The sequence below is a fragment of the Hyperolius riggenbachi genome, chromosome 12, assembly GCF_040937935.1.
Source record: "Hyperolius riggenbachi isolate aHypRig1 chromosome 12, aHypRig1.pri, whole genome shotgun sequence".
In the NCBI taxonomy this organism is placed as follows: domain Eukaryota; kingdom Metazoa; phylum Chordata; class Amphibia; order Anura; family Hyperoliidae; genus Hyperolius; species Hyperolius riggenbachi.
The window spans coordinates 91976705-91994553 of NC_090657.1; the positions used below are offsets into that span (position 1 = coordinate 91976705).

General features: G+C 43.6%; 1 protein-coding gene across 4 annotated transcripts in view; it reads right to left on the bottom strand.

The window, feature by feature from the left end:
• Window positions 1-17849, bottom strand: part of LOC137541837 (bactericidal permeability-increasing protein-like) — a 177926-nt gene that overhangs the window by 137450 nt on the left and 22627 nt on the right. For all 4 annotated transcript variants that reach the window (XM_068263371.1, XM_068263370.1, XM_068263372.1 and 1 more), the window contains one exon: window positions 9426-9530. The gene's annotated coding sequence lies outside the window, so the exon portion shown is untranslated. The remainder of the gene's footprint in view (window positions 1-9425; window positions 9531-17849) is intronic.

The following is a 17849-nucleotide window of genomic DNA, read 5'->3' on the forward strand; positions in this document are numbered from 1 at the left end:
CTAATGTATTTATACATGTTAATTAGATCTCCTCTAAGGCGTCTTTTCTCTAGACTAAGTAAACCCAGTTTATCTAACCTTTCTTGGTAAGCGAGACCTTCCATCCCACGTATCAATTTTGTAGCTCGTCTCTGCACCTGCTCTAAAACTGCAATATCTTTTTTGTAATGTGGTGCCCAGAACTGAATTCCATATTCCAGATGTGGCCTAATGTAACTTAAAGTTCTCCTCAACCTGTGTAAAAGCAAAAAGCCCAAGATCGTAACTCACTTACTCCGTGTTCCATTCACTGTCTATTCTTTTCTGTCCTGTCAAGCTTGTATATATAGCCGTGAGGCTATGCTATGGTGTTAAGACGATTATGAATTGTTGTTTATGCACATTTAGCACTACTTCACTTTGTGTTTATCCCCTGTCGAAGGTCCAGAGTATGTGGGGGTGAAACATGTTGGGTTAGGTGGGTGGTAATGTGTTTGTAGATATGCATTCATAAAAAGGGGAAGCTTAACCTCTTGAGGACCAGAGGGTTTATTATTGTCAGATCTGACAATTGTAGCTGAATGCCTGTTTCTGGTATTATTCAGACACTACTGTAGCCAAATAGATCAGCAGGGCCGCCAGGCAACTGGTATTGTTTAAAAGAAACTAAATATGGCAGCCTCTATATTCTTCACAAAATGATTTTGTGACCCTAACGGCCTTTGAAGGGTGTCATAGCTATAGATCGTACTCGCCTCCCTAGTCAATTTTTAGAAGCAGTACAGGCAGCACCTGTTTTAGACTATTAGTAAAATTAAAAGTTAAGTTTTAAATGTTTAAATAAGAGAGAAGGAGTGGCACAAAAAGGCGGAGTGAGCAGCATCCTGTAGCATTGAAACAAAAGAAGAAAATGTGCTTGCCCATTGCTATTCTGAAGCACATATATAATCGTTAGATTGGCTTGGCCGAGTTTTCACTAGTGGTGGTTTTCTCTTTAAAATATAGTCTCTACCCTTCCCTCTATAGTTTCTACTCACAGAGTGAGTGGAAACAATTTGACTGTGTCTTCTATAAAGAGGATTTCCAATACAAGGATCGCACACACGTCGGTAGGTAGGCTGGTGCTGGACCCCCAGGCAATGTGCAAGTAATTTTCATGAAGGAGTCCGCACACAAACCGTAGAAGCAGTAAACGTGAAGTATTTATTCTCCCATCACATACATGTGCAGACACGGTTTGACCTACTTAGGTCGACGCACGTTTCGGGGCCACGCAGGGTCCCCTTTGTCAAGACAGATAGCAGATAAGACAGGTATGTCTTATCTGCTATCTGTCTGGACAAAGGGGCCCTGCGTGGCCCCGAAACGTGCGTCGACCTAAGTAGGTCAAACCGTGTCTGCACATGTATGTGATGGGAGAATAAATACTTCACGTTTACTGCTTCTACGGTTTGTGTGCGGACTCCTTCATGAAAATTACTTGCACATTGCCTGGGGGTCCAGCACCAGCCTACCTACCGACGTGTGTGCGATCCTTGTATTGGAAATCCTCTTTATAGAAGACACAGTCTTCTATAAAGACAGGTATGTCTTATCTGCTATCTGTCTTGACAAAGGGGACCCTGCGTGGCCCCGAAACGTGCGTCGACCTAAGCAGGTCAGACCGTGCCTGCACATGTATGTGATGGGAGAATAAATACTTCACGTTTATTGCTTCTACGGTTTGTGTGCGGACTCCTTCATGAAAATTTCTATAAAGAGGAGTCTATATGCACTGTTCTGAGAGGGACCCTGCGTGGCCCCAAAACACTTGCCAACACATGGTGTTTGACACATGATTTGAAGAATAAATACGACATTTTGCTTTGAAAAACTTGGTGTGCTAACTGATCTTTGGACTTTCTGGTTTACATGGGAAGTTGCTTTGCATCCAAGGTTATGCACCCAAATTGAGACAGTAAGGTGTGCCACTCCAAACGTACCCACTTCTATAGCGAGGAGGGTAGCTAAAGACCAACTGATGATGGAACTGATCAAACCTGAAAGAAGTGATGAAACTACCAGATGAATTGTTCTCGATGTGCTTTTGCATAAAATGGCTCATGGCAGAATCAAAAGGCATTTCTGCTGAAATTCCTCATTAAAGGACCCTTGAAGTGAGAGGGATATGGAGGCTGCCATATTTATTTCATTTTAAAATATATCAGTTGCCTGGTGTTCTGCTGATCTTTCAAGCATTAGTAGTGTCTGATCCCTGCACCTGAAACAAGCATTCAGCTAATCTTCAGTCAGAACACCTGTTCTGCATGCTTGTTCGGGGTCAGACGGGGCAGAGGATCAGCAGCCAGGCAACTTGCATTGTTTAGAAGCAAATAAATAAATCAGCCTCCATATTCCTCTCGCTTCAGGCGTCTTTTAAAATGTACCTGTAGGAAAAAAAAAGTGCCCCATTTAGATACTAGCAAAGAGAGGGTGGTGGATGACACCCCTTGGTGCGATCAGGCCCCTGTCGAATATGCTCAGCTGCTCCCAGTATAACCACTATAGAGAAAAAATAAAGAAGGGGCGCTTTGAGTCTTCTACCAAAGTAATACAGCGCTGCTGTTGGGCAGGTCTCACCTGATTCAGATGTGGCTGGCACAGCGTACGCAGCCTCAGCACACTTGCGTCCCACTTGGCCGAGCCGGGGACCAGGCTCACACACGTAGGGGCGGATGTGACGTCACGTCCCGGCGTCCTCCGGGGTCTGTAGTGATGGAAACCAGGACGCTCACCCGGGGAGCGATATACGGAAGTAAACTATCCAATATGCTGCTGCGGACGGAACTCCGCAGTATGGATGGAAAAAAGAGGTGCATTCAAAGATAAAAGTACAATTTATTAAAACGACGCGTTTCACGAAGGCTCACCCTCCGCTTTTTCCATCCATACTGCGGAGTTCCGTCCGCAGCAGCATATTGGATAGTTTACTTCCGTATATCGCTCCCCGGGTGAGCGTCCTGGTTTCCATCACTACAGACCCCGGAGGACGCCGGGACGTGACGTCACATCCGCCCCTACGTGTGTGAGCCTGGTCCCCGGCTCGGCCAAGTGGGACGCAAGTGTGCTGAGGCTGCGTACGCTGTGCCAGCCACATCTGAATCAGGTGAGACCTGCCCAACAGCAGCGCTGTATTACTTTGGTAGAAGACTCAAAGCGCCCCTTCTTTATTTTTTTTCCATTTAGATACTTACCTCAGTAGAGGGAATTGTCTGGATAATCCAGAGGCTTCCCCCATCCTCCTCGCCTCCACTGATCCAGCGCTGGGATCTCCTGAACATCATTGACAAGGGCTTGTTGGTTGGCTTGGCTGTGCTCCTGTTAGTGGAAGAGCGCAGCGGCACTGCGCAAGACGCCTTCCATCTGCGCAGCATCACAGAGCCTATCTAACTTGGCTTTTTCCACCAACCCCGAGCGGCTCTGTGCTACTGCACAGGCACAAGCTGTCCTGCGCAGGGTAGCCACACTCGTTAATGAATTGGAGCATGGCGGCGAACTTGCAAAGAATCCCAGCAGGAGTGGATGAAGGTGAAATAGGGCCCTTGACAAGATAGCAGCTTTTGCCCCCTGCTGACGGTCAGCTGGCTTTTTTAGCAAGATTTGTTGGGGGCTAGCATCAACCAGGCCCCTGATCTCTCTAAAGGTCCTAGGCAATTGCCTTGTGAATGATGTGTTCCGGGGTGCAATTGTGGTCGGGAGGAGTATGTAGGAATACTCTGAATTTCTCTCCTCTTGAAGTTACAGGATTACTTTCCGCCATGAAAATGACTCATCATTGTGCCACTGATCCCTATTCCTAGCTACTAGCAATGCTACTCCACAAACATTAGCATTACGTAGGGGCTAATTCAGTCTCTGTACATATCATAAATGCTCACTCATGGGGTGCATATTGTTATAGTTTATCTGTGGTGGTGGAAACCATTAAAAATAAATAAAACATTTTAACCCATAAGTAGCTTCAATAGAGTTATCTCGTTTGAGATCTTTTTGACCTTAGTCGGCAAAACTCGTGCTGTAAATTCTTGGAATGATTTTATCTCTCTCTCTACTAGCAGAAAATATAGAAACTGAAAGCAGAAGTCCTCTGTTATTGTCTCACACTGCCCCCTAGTGATAAGTGGCCATAAATACACATTGCAGCAGTACTAATTAGAAGCAAGGAAATCTAACAAATAAGAAAGAAAAAACTGTGGTCAAATAAATTGCCCTGGAGAACTTGCAAGCCTCTAAATAAATTGGCTGTAGCTTAAAATGTCAGCGTTAAATAGCAGCGCTGAGAAGGCTGAAAGTATCAGAGCTCCTTTTTTCTTCTAAGTACACAGCTGTGATCCTGAATCTGTTATGATGCTTCTGGGGTCTGCCGCATGTCACATGGTTTTATGATACTTTATAGCACTGTGTATACATTCAGGCATTGGCTGTATACAGTCTGTTTTCAGCATGCAGGCCTAAGCCAGCTCTATTCTTCTAAAGACCTCTGAGCCATTGTAGCCTCTTTAGGTGTAGCGCCGCAATCCCGAACCTGTTTGGAAAAGATGTATAGGCTTTCGGCAAGTAGCATCTGCCCATTATCTTGTGTTATCATCTACCAACTGTTCTAATTCCCATTACCAGTAATGTATCTTCCCAGCAGTGTAATCAGGTAAATCTGCTCAAACAATATATTATACAGGCATAAGCCCTCAGCAGCGCAATCATCTTATGTGAATATTAGAAATGGGTTAATGAGGCTTTCCGGATCTGCACACATTTTCCAAGAAATAGCAGCTGCATGGTCTGTAATGATTGCACAATGGTGGGAAGAGATCTGGGCTCCTGACCTCAGCCTCCTCACTTCTGCTTCTCCTGTTTGCTGTTGACAGAGCTCTGCAACTCTTGAGTGGTTTCCACTTAGCACTGTCATGCAGCATGGCTCTCATCCTTGTTGTTGCTGCTGTCATCATTACAGGAAAGGGGACTGCAGTCTAAAAACCCCTTAAAGCAGTAGGATCAGCCATACTATGCCAGGGAAAAAACACATATATAAGTAGATAAATACTTGATCTACTTACATAACACATGTATTATACTGTCCACGTTTTGATTTCAGTGAATGTTATATAGTAAATGACGAGAATTCTGTTCCTGGTGGGGGCCATGTGTTTTGCCCACAGTTAAGGCTAACTTGTGATGTCATTTCTGCCCTTTACTTTTTTTCTTGTCCCCTCCAATCGCTGAGTCGCCACAGCCTTGCTTGTAAACACAAGTAAGTAGGGGATTAGGTTTCAGATAAGAAGCTGGCAGGGAAATAAAGGGAAGAGGAGGAATAGATTATACTGTAGATAAAAAGAACCCCCAGCATGCAATTCTTTGGCACGACTACTAAAGGGCCAGTGTTCCTTAAGTATGTGATAACTCCAAATCATAACAGCAGAAAAAGTTTTGAAAGTTTTGAATGCAGGATTAGCATCTTTATCACTTAATACACTCAGACCAGTTGCTGTTGGAATTTGATTTTTATGGTGACGATACCGCTTTAAGGACCAGACACTTTTTTTCCATTCAGACCACTACAGCTTTAACGGTTTATTGCTCGGTCATACAACCTACCATCTAAATGAATTTTACCTCCTTTTCTTGTCACTAATACAGCTTTCTTTTGGTGCTATTTGATTGCTGCTGTGATTTTTAGTTTTTATTATATTCATCAAAAAATACATGAATTTTGTCAAAAAAAATGATTTTTTTTATCTTTCTGTGCTGACATTTTTCAAATAAAGTAAAATTTCTGTATACATTTTTGTCTAAATTCATTGTGCTACATGTCTATGATAAAAAAAATCCATTCAGTGTATATTTATTGGTTTGGGTAAAAGTTATAGCGTTTACAAACTATGGTGCCAAAAGTGAATTTTACCATTTTGAAGCATCTCTGACTTTTCTGAGCACCTGACATGTTTCATGAGGTGATAGAATTACAGGATAGAATAAATACCCCCCAAATGACCCCGTTTTGGAAAGAAGACATCCCAAAGTATTCACTGAGAGGCATGGTGAGTTCATAGAAGATTTTATTTTTTGTCACAAGGTAGCGGAAAATGACACTTTGGGCCTGATTTACAAAGCGGTGATAACTCAGTTATCACGCCTAAAAGACTTTAGGCGTGATAAGCCGTGCACTGCTGAGTTAGCACCGCTTTTGCTCTTTATCGCGCGCAAAGTCCGCGCGCAAAGTTTTGCGTGCGCAATCGTGCAATTCCGCGCGCAGCGCCCATAGGGTTTATTGGGCACATCGCGCGAACTGCACCGTGCGCCGGGCGATTGCGCGCGCAAAACTTTGCGCGAATTTCATTTTATCACGCCTAAACTGAGTTTAGGCGTGATAAAGGGCTTTTCACAGGCGTGCAAACACTTTGCACCGCTTTGTGAATCAGGCCCTTTGTGACAAAAAAAATAAATAAAAAAAAGTTTCCATTTCTGCTAACTTGTGACAAAAAAAATGAAATCTGCCACGTACTCACCATACCCCTCTCTGAATACTTTGGGGTGTCTACTTTCCAAAATGGGGTCATTTGTGGGGTGTATTTACTGTCCTGGCATTTTGGGGGTGCTAAATTGTATGCACCCCTGTAAAGCCTAAAGGTGCTCATAGGACTTTGGGCCCCTTAGCGCACCTAGGCTGCAAAAAAGTGTCACAAATGTGGTATCGCCATACTCAGGAGAAATAGTATAATGTGTTTTGGGGTGTATTTTTACACATACCCATGCTGGGTGGGAGAAATATCTGACTGGCACACGGCTCTCTGCCATCATAGAGAGGAGCCTGCGGCGGGGAGAGAACAGCGTGACCGGCGGGAGAGACGGATTATGGCGGTGATTTGTCGGTATTCGTCAGTAAGCACCTTTGTACAATACCAGCAGTCTCTGGTCCTTAAGGGGGCAGAGACTGCTGGTACAGAAGTGATTAACATAAACTAAAACGAGGCTTTGAAGCGGAATATAATGTACTAATATTACTGATTTCGCCTCCACACAGGAGGCAGAGGCAACTTGCTTAGTTGCTATCAGCTGCTTCAGTCACAGTGCATGGTCTGTGGTGATAGTAAGCTTTTTTCCTCCAACTCTTCCCTCTGTTACTTGACTAGTCCAGTTAGGGGAGGGGCTTTCATGGCACAGACACCTTTAATTTAAATTTGCCCCCAGCTCTCCAAGCCCACATTAAGGGGGCGATGACTTTAACGGCACAGACACCCTTGATTAAAATATGCCCCCAATGTTTTGGGGGGCCCATGTAAAAGTTTTGCAGGGGGGGGGGGGGGGGGCAGTGATTTCTAGTTATGCCCCTGCATAGAATACATATAAAAATAACACATAAAGATTGTTTCTCTTAAAGAACCTAGAAGAGACCCTACCCCATCTGGGTGAGTCATGTGCAATACCTAGTTTAAATCCAGTAAGTCCTGTATGTAAAGCAGTTCTTGGACTCATTGTAAATAGTATCTCACTTTTCAGATAGTGGACTATAAGGACATCAGCCATCCTTAGTTACAGTATCATGTCTTTCCTAACAGCAACCACTGTACACTTCTCACACTATCATTGTCTTTGTGCCTCATACTGTACATATACTGGAGTGAGAGGGTGTCTATACTATATTGCCTCTGCGTGACCAATTGTGTGAACCTGGGGCTGTCCTCAAGTCCATCAAGTGAGATCTCACAGGATGCTAAATGGGGTTCCATCAGACCCTGGGTTCCACTCCAGAGGTCTTCTACTTCTGCTGTGTCTCATATTTCAAAATGAGAACCACTCCCTCACAGCATCCACTGTATGAATGGCTGCAGGACTGGTTGATGCCTGAAGCAAGCTTGTGAGAATGAGCCCCCACCCACATCCCAGGGGAAAAAACTGGCAGAGCGTAGTGAATATTAATTAAGGGGTGGGGTCAGTGCACATAGAGTCACAGCAGGCAAGCTCTGTGATCTGAGAGTCAGGCAGAAGCAGCAGAGCTAAGAGAGACTAATGCTCGATTTCTCATAGAGGTGAATGGAAATTGATAAGAAAAGATAAAAGAATTGCGCAGAAAAATTAATCGAAAATCGATTAAGCGGAAAATCGACTGAAAAAACACATCGTGTGTACCTAGCATTGCAAAGATCGGATCAGTGTAGAGCTGGTGCTGCCTCCTAAAGTCAGCCACCCTGCATCACATGATTCAGTCGGCTTCATGGTAGTGCCGGCCATAAATGGTTGTAAAGTGCGGTGGCAACCAACTCAAGCACCATTGTGATCTATGGAGTTCATAGCTGAGCTGTGGCTGAAATGCCTGGTTTGTCTGACAAATAGAAAATGACAGCTTTAACACTTTAGAATTTCGTAACTGTAGATAATAATTGGTGATAATTTTGGGCAACAGATCCTCATTTAGACGCATTGGTCAGGTTTCTTCTGAGCAGCTTATTCTGCCCATTGAGGACTCAATACGTAGTATCTTATTTCTATGTGTATACAATACACATCCATTTTACAGTGTTCCTAGCATGAACTGGCAAGCTAAGGGGTTTACATTTGCTGCCTGCCAACATATTAGTCCATGTGCTAGAAATGAGTTACAGTGGCTCCTACTCTATGCAGCTTATTATTCTTGCAGCAAGGTGGGGGTTTAAAGTCAATGTGTACTGCACAGTAACGGAAAGAACTGTAGTTTAAACTTGCTGTCAGTTCTGAAAAACCTTAGCTTACTGCAGATTGAAATGGAAAGATAATTTTGAATAACGCTATCTTATCACAAAAGTGGAATTTCCCAGATGCTGTGTTGCAGTCAGTGGTGTAGCTAAAGAGCTGTGGGCCCCGATGCAAGCTTTACAATGGGGCCCCCCTAGCACTCTATACATAACAATTGATATGGCGCACCAAAACCTGCCAATGGCAACTACAGTGTCAGAGGTGCAAGAAGGGGATGGGGAATAGCTTGTTAATGATTACCACTATTCAAAATATCTATAGAAGTGACTATTATGAGCACAGGACCAATAGAGAGCTAATACTGTAGTTGAGGGAGAGCCCTTCGGGACCCCTGTGGCCCAAGGGCCCCAATGCGGTCGCAACCTCTGCAACCAACCTTGCTACGCCACTGGTTGCAGTGATGCCATTCAGTCGTACATAAAGCACCTTGCCTTTCCTTCCATCTGGCCAAGAAAATAATGTTAATAACCACCTATTCAAAGCATCCGTTGTGGCCAGATTATACAAATTATCGATTACCTCCAGATAAAAGAGGTTGTTTGAGCAGCGATCAATGCACCACATTGCAGAATTAGATCTCAATCAAATTTCAACCTGCTGTCTAATTGTCATACAATAGAGGCTCCAGAAAGATTAATATACAGTAAAACAGTTTAAAATGGAGTTAGTGGTGGACTTACCTCCCCATAGACGACTCGATTTAGTTGATTTAAAAAAAATTCACATCATATACTCCAATGGGCAACGCGTTTCGCAGGTATAATTCACTTCATCGGGCGGAGTAACTGGGAGGCAAAACAAAAAAAATTGGCTAAGAGCACATTCCAGTATAATATATGTACAAATAAAAAGTTTAAGTAACGATAATAAAAAGTAATAATACTATACTAAACATAACAGATTGATCCTAATATAAATTAAATTAATCACATCAATGTGATTATGCTGAGATTGATTGAAAAGCTGTGTACAGTGAGTGGGAAGCCAATAGATTCCTCTCATTTGATCAGAGAGGGATCTATTTTATGGTCGATCTGATGCCCATCTATTGGCGTATGGCCATCTTAAAGGTGACCATACACAAGTCAATATTTCCAAGTGAATCAATTGGTTTGACTAAATATTTCAGTAATCATTGAGCCTATCCAATCAGATTAATAAATGTCCTGACAGTTTACCAAGCAGGTGTGGAGGTAAAATTTTACCTGAGCAGGTGGGGGAGCTATGGAGGTTCAATGGCAGCATAGCTTTGCACATTGTTGAAAGCAGGAACTCTATAGGAAAAAAAAATAAACAGTTTAACTTACTTGAGGCTTCTACCAGCCCCCTGCAGCCACCGTGTGCCCACGCGGAGATTCTGCGATGCTCCTGTCACCCCCAGTGCCCCTTTATTAGCCGCAAAACTCATTGAATTGGCGGTGCCAGCCGCACATGTCCTCAATTGCGCTCCCGTTGCCAGGATCATTCTGTGCACATGCAATAGAGATTTTTACATAAGATCAGGAGGTGTGTGGACTGGAGCCACCCATCCAGCTGAGAGAGGGGCGCTACGGGTCCCTGGAGCAACACAGCATCAGGGCGCAGGCACGGGGCGGCTGCAGGGGGCTGGTAGAAGCCCCAGGTAAGTTAAACTGTGGTTTTGGGTTTTTTTTTGTTTGTTTTAGGTTTGCTTTAAGGCATGCTTAGTGTGTGTTTAGCTGTGAGTAATTTGAGCAAATAGCAATTGTATTTAATATCAGTTATGTCAGCCATTTATAGCAGATGCAGAACAGAGAAGTTTGCATAAGATAAGCAGGCTGAAATAATCAGATTTTATGGAAGTTTGCAGATTTTTTTTCTGCTGTGAGTTCTCCTTTTAGAAGACAGAGACAGACAGACTCCCTACAAGACAGCTGGAACAGTTACAAACTCGTCACCCCTTAGGCTACTTTCAAACCAGATGTATCAGCTTAGCAGCTTTGATGCTTGCACACTTTACATTACTTGTAGACGTGTGATGACAGCCAGCCCATTATATTTCTGGGTGTGTTCAGAGATGATACCAGATTTGGCTTGCCCACAGATGTTCCAATTGGGAAACCAGTCGCAGTGATATGAAAAAAAAAAATATATTTATAATCTCATTTTGTATATACTTTACACTAGGAAGAGACTGCGCGCAGATTGCAAAGCTTACAACAAATTTGTAACTTGCACCCCTGATGATTTGTTGTATAATGCAGAAAAATATGCTGGCACTGTACAAATCATGGATAATAATGATATTAAAAATAGCATACCTCCCAACCTTTAGCGTTAAGAAAGAGGGAAAGCCACGCCCCTGTCACACCCTAGACACACATACCATAAAGATCCCATAAGAAAAATATGTTTTTTTAGAATTCAAACCACACTGGTCCTTTCTATCCTGGTTCATTTTCCTTCATATTTACATCTGAAAATAAGTGATAAGAAGTTAAGAAATATTTCAATTTAGTTTGTATGTACAGTGGGTTGCAAAAGTATTCGGCCCCCTTGAAGTTTTCCACATTTTGTCACATTACTGCCACAAACATGCATCAATTTTATTGGAATTCCATGTGAAAGACCAATACAAAGTGGTGTACACGTGAGAAGTGGATCGAAAATCATACATGATTCCAAAATTTTTTTTACAAATCAATAACTGCAAAGTGGGGTGTGTGTAATTATTCAGCCCCCTGAGTCAATACTTTGTAGAACCACCTTTTGCTGCAATTACAGCTGCCAGTCGTTTAGGGTATGTCTCTACCAGCTTTGCACATCTAGAGACTGAAATCCTTGCCCATTCTTCTTTGCAAAACAGCTCCAGCTCAGTCAGATTAGATGGACAGCGTTTGTGAACAGCTGTTTTCAGATCTTGCCACAGATTCTCGATTGCATTTAGATCTGGACTTTGACTGGGCCATTCTAACACATAGATAGGTTTTGTTTTAAACCATTCCATTGTTGCCCTGGCTTTATGTTTAGGGTCATTGTCCTGCTGGAAGGTGAACCTACGTCCCAGTCTCAAGTCTTTTGCAGTCTCCAAGAGGTTTTCTTCCAAGTTTGCCCTGTATTTGGCTCCATCCATCTTCCCATCAACTCTGACCAGCTTCCCTGTCCCTGCTGAAGAGATGCACCCCCCGAGCATGATGCTGCCACCACCATATTTGACAGTTGGGATGGTGTTTTCAGAGTGATGTGCAGTGTTAGTTTTCTGCCACACATAGCATTTTGCATTTTGGCCAAAAAGTTCCATTTTGGTCTCATCTGATCAGAGCACCTTCTTCCACATGGTTGCTGTGTCCCCCACATGGCTTGTGGCAAACTGCAAACGGGACTTCTTATGCTTTCTGTTAACAATGCCTTTCTTCTTGCCACTCTTCCATAAAGGCCAACTTTGTACAGTGCATGACTAATAGTTGTCCTATGGACAGAGTCTCCCACCTGAGATGTAGATCTCTGCAGCTCGTCCAGAGTCACCATGGGCCTCTTGACTGCATTTCTGATCAGCGCTCTCCTTGTTCGGCCTGTGAGTTTAGGTGGATGGCCTTGTCTTGGTAGGTGTACAGTTGTGCCATACTGAATGATGGCTTGAACAGTGCTCCGTGGGATGTTCAAGGCTTTGGAAATCTTTTTGTAGCCTAAGCCTGCTTTAAATTTCTCAATAACTTTATCCCTGACCTGTCTTGTGTGTTCTTTGGACTTCACGGTGTTGTTGCTCCCAATATTCTCTTAGACAACCTCTGAGGCCCTCACAGAGCAGCTGTATTTGTACTGACATTAGATTACACACAGGTGCACTCTATTTAGTCATTAGCACTCATCAGGCAATGTCTATAGGCAACTGACTGCACTCAGACCAAAGGGGGCTGAATAATTATGCACACACCACTTTGCAGTTATTTATTTGTAAAAAATGTTTGGAATCATGTATGATTTTCATTCCACTTCTCACATGTACACCACTTTGTGTTGGTCTTTCATGTGGAATTCCAATAAAATTGATTCATGTTTGTGGCAGTAATATGACAAAATGTGAAAAACTTCAAGGGGGCCGAATACTTTTGCAACCCACTGTATGTATGGATAGAGGGACAAATGAGGAAGGAAGTGGGACTGGGTTCTCAAAGAGGGATTGACCCTCCAAAAGAGGGACCGTTGGGAGCTATGAATAGCAGTAATAATGATAAACTGTCTTTCAAGAAAATATTGTATATGCAGCACTTTAAGTAGATCTCCAGGCAAAAATATTTTACCTTTCAAATTTGGATGTCATCACCTTAGGCTACGTTACTTTCACACTGACACGTTGTGGTGCGTTGGACAATATAACTGCATAGCAAGTGCGCCATTATATTTTAATGGAATGTTCACATCAGAGCATTAGCAGTGCAGTGCCGTAGAATGATCAACGTAATGCCCCAGTGTGAAACTAGCCTTACTACAGGGTCGGGCACATAAAACTGACTGTGCTGCCTGACACTAATTCCAGTATATAGGCAGATGCCAGCTGGCCTGTCCTTGCGCGACCGTTATTAGCTCCCTGCTTGTTTTGCCTGCATTTTCTGGGGGTTACCCATAGGGCAGCGAATACAGGTGGCACAGGCTTCAATAAATGCAAGCAACAGGTGTGGAAGGACGTGCCCACATCTGCCTATAGAGTTAGTGGCAGGCAGGTTTTATATTATTAACCATTTACATAGTGCCAACATCTTCTGCAGCGCTGTACAGAATATATATTGTCTTGTCACTTAACTGTCCCTCAAAGGGGCTCACAATCTAATCCCTACCACAGTCATATGTTTATGGTGTAGTGTATGTATTGTAGTCAATTTAGGGGGACGTCAATTGACTTATCTGCATGTTTTTGGAACGTGGGAGGAAACTGGAGTGCCCGGGGGAAACCCACGCAGACACAACATACAAACTCTTTGCAGATAGCGCCCTGGCTGGAATTTGAACTGGGGACCCAGCACTGCAAGGCGAGAGTGCTAACCACTACGCCCCCATGCTGCTCACCCTGTATAAAAAACAGCAATCTTGAGCTAAGTACAAACATGCAAAAATTGCCGCTCATTGGGGATCGGGAAACGATCCCTCTGGAGATAATTCAGGGAACGATACTATACAGACACGTGTTCTGTTGCTATGGAGGGGAGCAGAGGAGCAACGATGGGCGGACGACGGAGGGGCTTCAATCGGTCGCCAGGGGGTGAAGATAACATTGCGACCAGTAGGTTTGGGCATCAGGGGTCATTAAAGATCTGACAGTATGGTTCCTTAACAGCCCCCGATGCCTGAGCAATATCGATTATGGGCCGCTGTACACACATAACAATCGTCAGCTGAAACGGTTGTTATTGGCCGTTTCAGACGACAGTTCCGGCATGTGTGTATGTAGCTTTATACTCAGGATTACTGTAGTTTTGCCAAATTTTGTGAAATGGTGGAATTACTTTGTTGCAATATTTGTGAAAGGGTTGACCAGGGGCCCGATTCAATTCAGTTTTCTCCTAGACGATTTTATACCTCATCAATAAAATAACTTTTATGCCACCAGCAAGCAGGGATGAGCAGAAACTACGCCAGTGCGAATTTACGCATCGTAGTTTGCATCTACGCATCCTAGTTCATAGGTGAAGTTGCAGAACTACGCTTACAAATTTACGCGTAGCGAAGTACCGCCAAGCGTAGCTTACGCTTACTATGCGTAGTTAACATGTGTATTGCGTAGTGAACTACGTATGCATTACTCGCGTCTATTTTTCCTCGTACCATTGTATGCTTACAAATTTACGCATTGGAAAGGGGAATGTACGCATAGAAGAGTTCCCGGGCTAAGTATCTAAAGAGGAATTAATGCGTAAAATTTTCTGCATACTGGCATAAGCACCCGCATACACTACGCTTCGCACTACGCGTAATTGCGTATTTTAACGCGTATTCTGCGAAATGCATACGAAGCGAATATTGGATTTCGAAGCCGTAGTTTGGCGAAGCGTAATTGCGTAAAACTACGCGTAGTTCCAGCGTAGTGAAGTTGGCTGACTACGACCATCCCTGCCAGCAAGTAAGAAAATACTCAGAATAATTGGCAGTACTTTTTCATCTACTGTTTGGTACTTTTCAATTACACAGTGCTGTCAAGTTATATTAAAGAGAAGAAGAAAAATGATCTAGAAAACTTAGGGAAAAAAGCATGTGAACCCACTGCTCACATGGGAATATTCACATCTCTGCATTGTGGTGTACCACTGTATCTTAATGCATTTTCTACAGTGCATTTTCTGGATAACGTGTGTAGTGCCCAGGGGCGTATCTGGGTAATATAGAGCCTATGGCCCTTCCCTGGTCAGAGCCCCCTTCCCCTCTAAAAACAGCATCCTTTCTTGTGTACATGTGTTATGGCTCTTCTTACTTCCTCTCTATCCTCTTCTAACACTAAGCCAAGTGCGCCCATCATACATAAATTAAGTAGCCATGTTTCCCATCTTTAATCTAATCTTAGGTCTGAATGATGGGAAGGAATGGGGGAAGGCATGGGGTGTGCCCAGGGGCAGGCATGGGGTGTGCACAGGGGCAGGCATGGGGCGCAGCATAGGGGCAGGCATGGTGACACAGTACAGGAGCAGACATGACGCCCATGGTGCTGTGGCGCCCATGGCAAGAGCCATGCCTGTCCCCTCTAGATACGCCTCTGGTAGTGCCAGATTAACCATAAGGCACTGCATGTGCCTACAGGCGCCTGATGAAGGCAGCTCACCTCCCTCCTTCCTTCCCTATGCAGAGTCCTGATGAGAGGTTACTCAGCCTGCTCCTGGCATTCCAGTAACGAGATCTCCCTTCAGTCAGGGGCACCTCTAGCTACTTAATACTAAGGTTCCTCTAGCTACCTAAAGCCCCATCTACACCATACAATTTTTTGTGCGATTTCATTTGATTCAATCCGACAAGTCCGATTGGGATTCGATTCAATTCTATTCATTTTGCCATTGCAGAACAATGGCAAAATGAATCGAATCCCGATCGGACATGTCGGATTTAATTGAATCGATGAATCGAATCGCACAAAAAAATTGTATGGTGTAGATGGGGCTTACTACTTGGTGGCACCTCTATTGAGGGTACTTCTGGATACCTAATACTAAGGGGCACCTGTAGCTACCTATGATGGGCAAGGGAAGTAACGGAGAAGAGACAGCTGAGACAGCCAACACAGTTGCAGGGCTGTGGAGTCGGAGTCTAGGAGTCTGAGCAATTTTGGGTACCTGGAGTCGGAGATGGTGATTTCAATCAACTGAGGAGTTTTGTAGCAGCTCCACAGCCCTGGTAAATATTAGACTAAGGAGTCAGAGTCGAAGAGTCAGAGGAATTTTGAGTACCTGGAGTCGGTGGTTTCATAAAGTGAGGAGTCAGAGTTGGATGATTTTTGTACGACTCCATGTGGGGGTTTGTAGGTTTGTGGAGGGAAAAGTCTAAAGTGCCAGGATATTTGTGCCTATAGGCTCATGTCAGGTAAATTCGGACCTGCGTGCATGTTATACAGCAGTTTATCATGCTATAAAAAACATGCATGTAATAAAGTGTAGATAAGTGCAGTGCAGTGCATTATGCCAGCTATGCATATGTGCAATTTAGCGTTAGGGCTGGCTTACACCAGAAATGTGGCAGATACAGTATTAGCATGGAGTGATTTGGTGTGCTGTGATACAAAGCAATCCGGAATATTGCTCTGGACGGCAGATGCTTTTCCAATTATTTGATGAATGACATGACTCCATACTCAAGCCGCAATAGACTGTGTGGATGTAAATGTCACTACTATATGTGAACCAACGCTGAGCCTATATAGCCTGGTACACACATCCAATTTTGATTGGCTAATTTTACCAATTTCATGTAGTATGAGAGCTTATCTACACAATCCCTTCATAGGATTTCAAGTCTGTTGGCCCTCATGCTACATGGATGTGGTAAAATTGGGCAATAAAAACTGAAGGTGTGTACCAGGCTGGTACAAACTTTTAATTATGATTGTCCAATCACTGACCAGTTTTACTACCTCCATGTAGTATGAGGGTTTACCTACACAGTCTGTTCATAGTTTTCAATATCTGTTGACCCCCCGCATACTACATGGAAGTGATAAAATTGGCCAGTTATTGGCCATATCATAATCAAAAGTATGTACCAGGCTTTAGACTGCTGTATTCTGCAGGAAAGTTAAAGAGGAACTCCGGCCTAAACAAACATACTGTTATTAAGTTACATTAGTTATGTTAATTAAAATTGATAGATAATATAATCTCTTACCCACCCTGTTTTAAAAGAACAGGCAAATGTTTGATTTCATAAGGGCAGCCATCTTTTTGGTTGAAAGGAGGTGACAGGGAGCATGAGACACAGTTCCAACTGTCCTGTGTGTTGATCACCCCTCCCAGGTGCTAGGCAACATGAATAACAACATAGGTAATCCCCCATCATGCTTTGCACAGCATGAGGGAAAAACCACCCGGGCAGGTCTCTTTGATGGGTGGAGCTTAGCTAAAAATGCAGCTAAAAATGAGGCTTTGGTAAGAAAAACAAAGTTCTGATGCTGTGAAACTGTTAAAGAAACACCAAGCCTTTTCAGTGCTGCTGAGTAGATTTTTAGTCCAGAGGTTCACTTTAAGTAGCTCAAGTAAAGTCCCACACACACCCCTTATATATTTGAGGAGCTGAGGAGGCTGTGATGAGGATTCCACATTGCTCCTACCCAGACCTTCTGTAAAGGCACTGAACTGTGCAATCAGAAGCTCACGTTTTCAGTGTTTTACAGTGTTTTTATTATTTCAGATTTTACAGAGTTGAAAGCCCGATTACTGGATATTTTTGTATGAACCTCTTCCTTCCTGCTACACATACTAACTTAACATGGTGCCTCTCTCACCTACAGGGAACCTCAACTTTAGTGTCTTGTGACTGCACCATCCAGCCATACAGCCATGTAGTCGAATGCCACTTAGAGCCCCTTCAGCTCCAGTCAGTGCAAACTTGACCCGTTTTCTCTATAACTCCCAGTTTAGGAACCCCTCACCCTGCTCCCAGATTGGAGCACCACC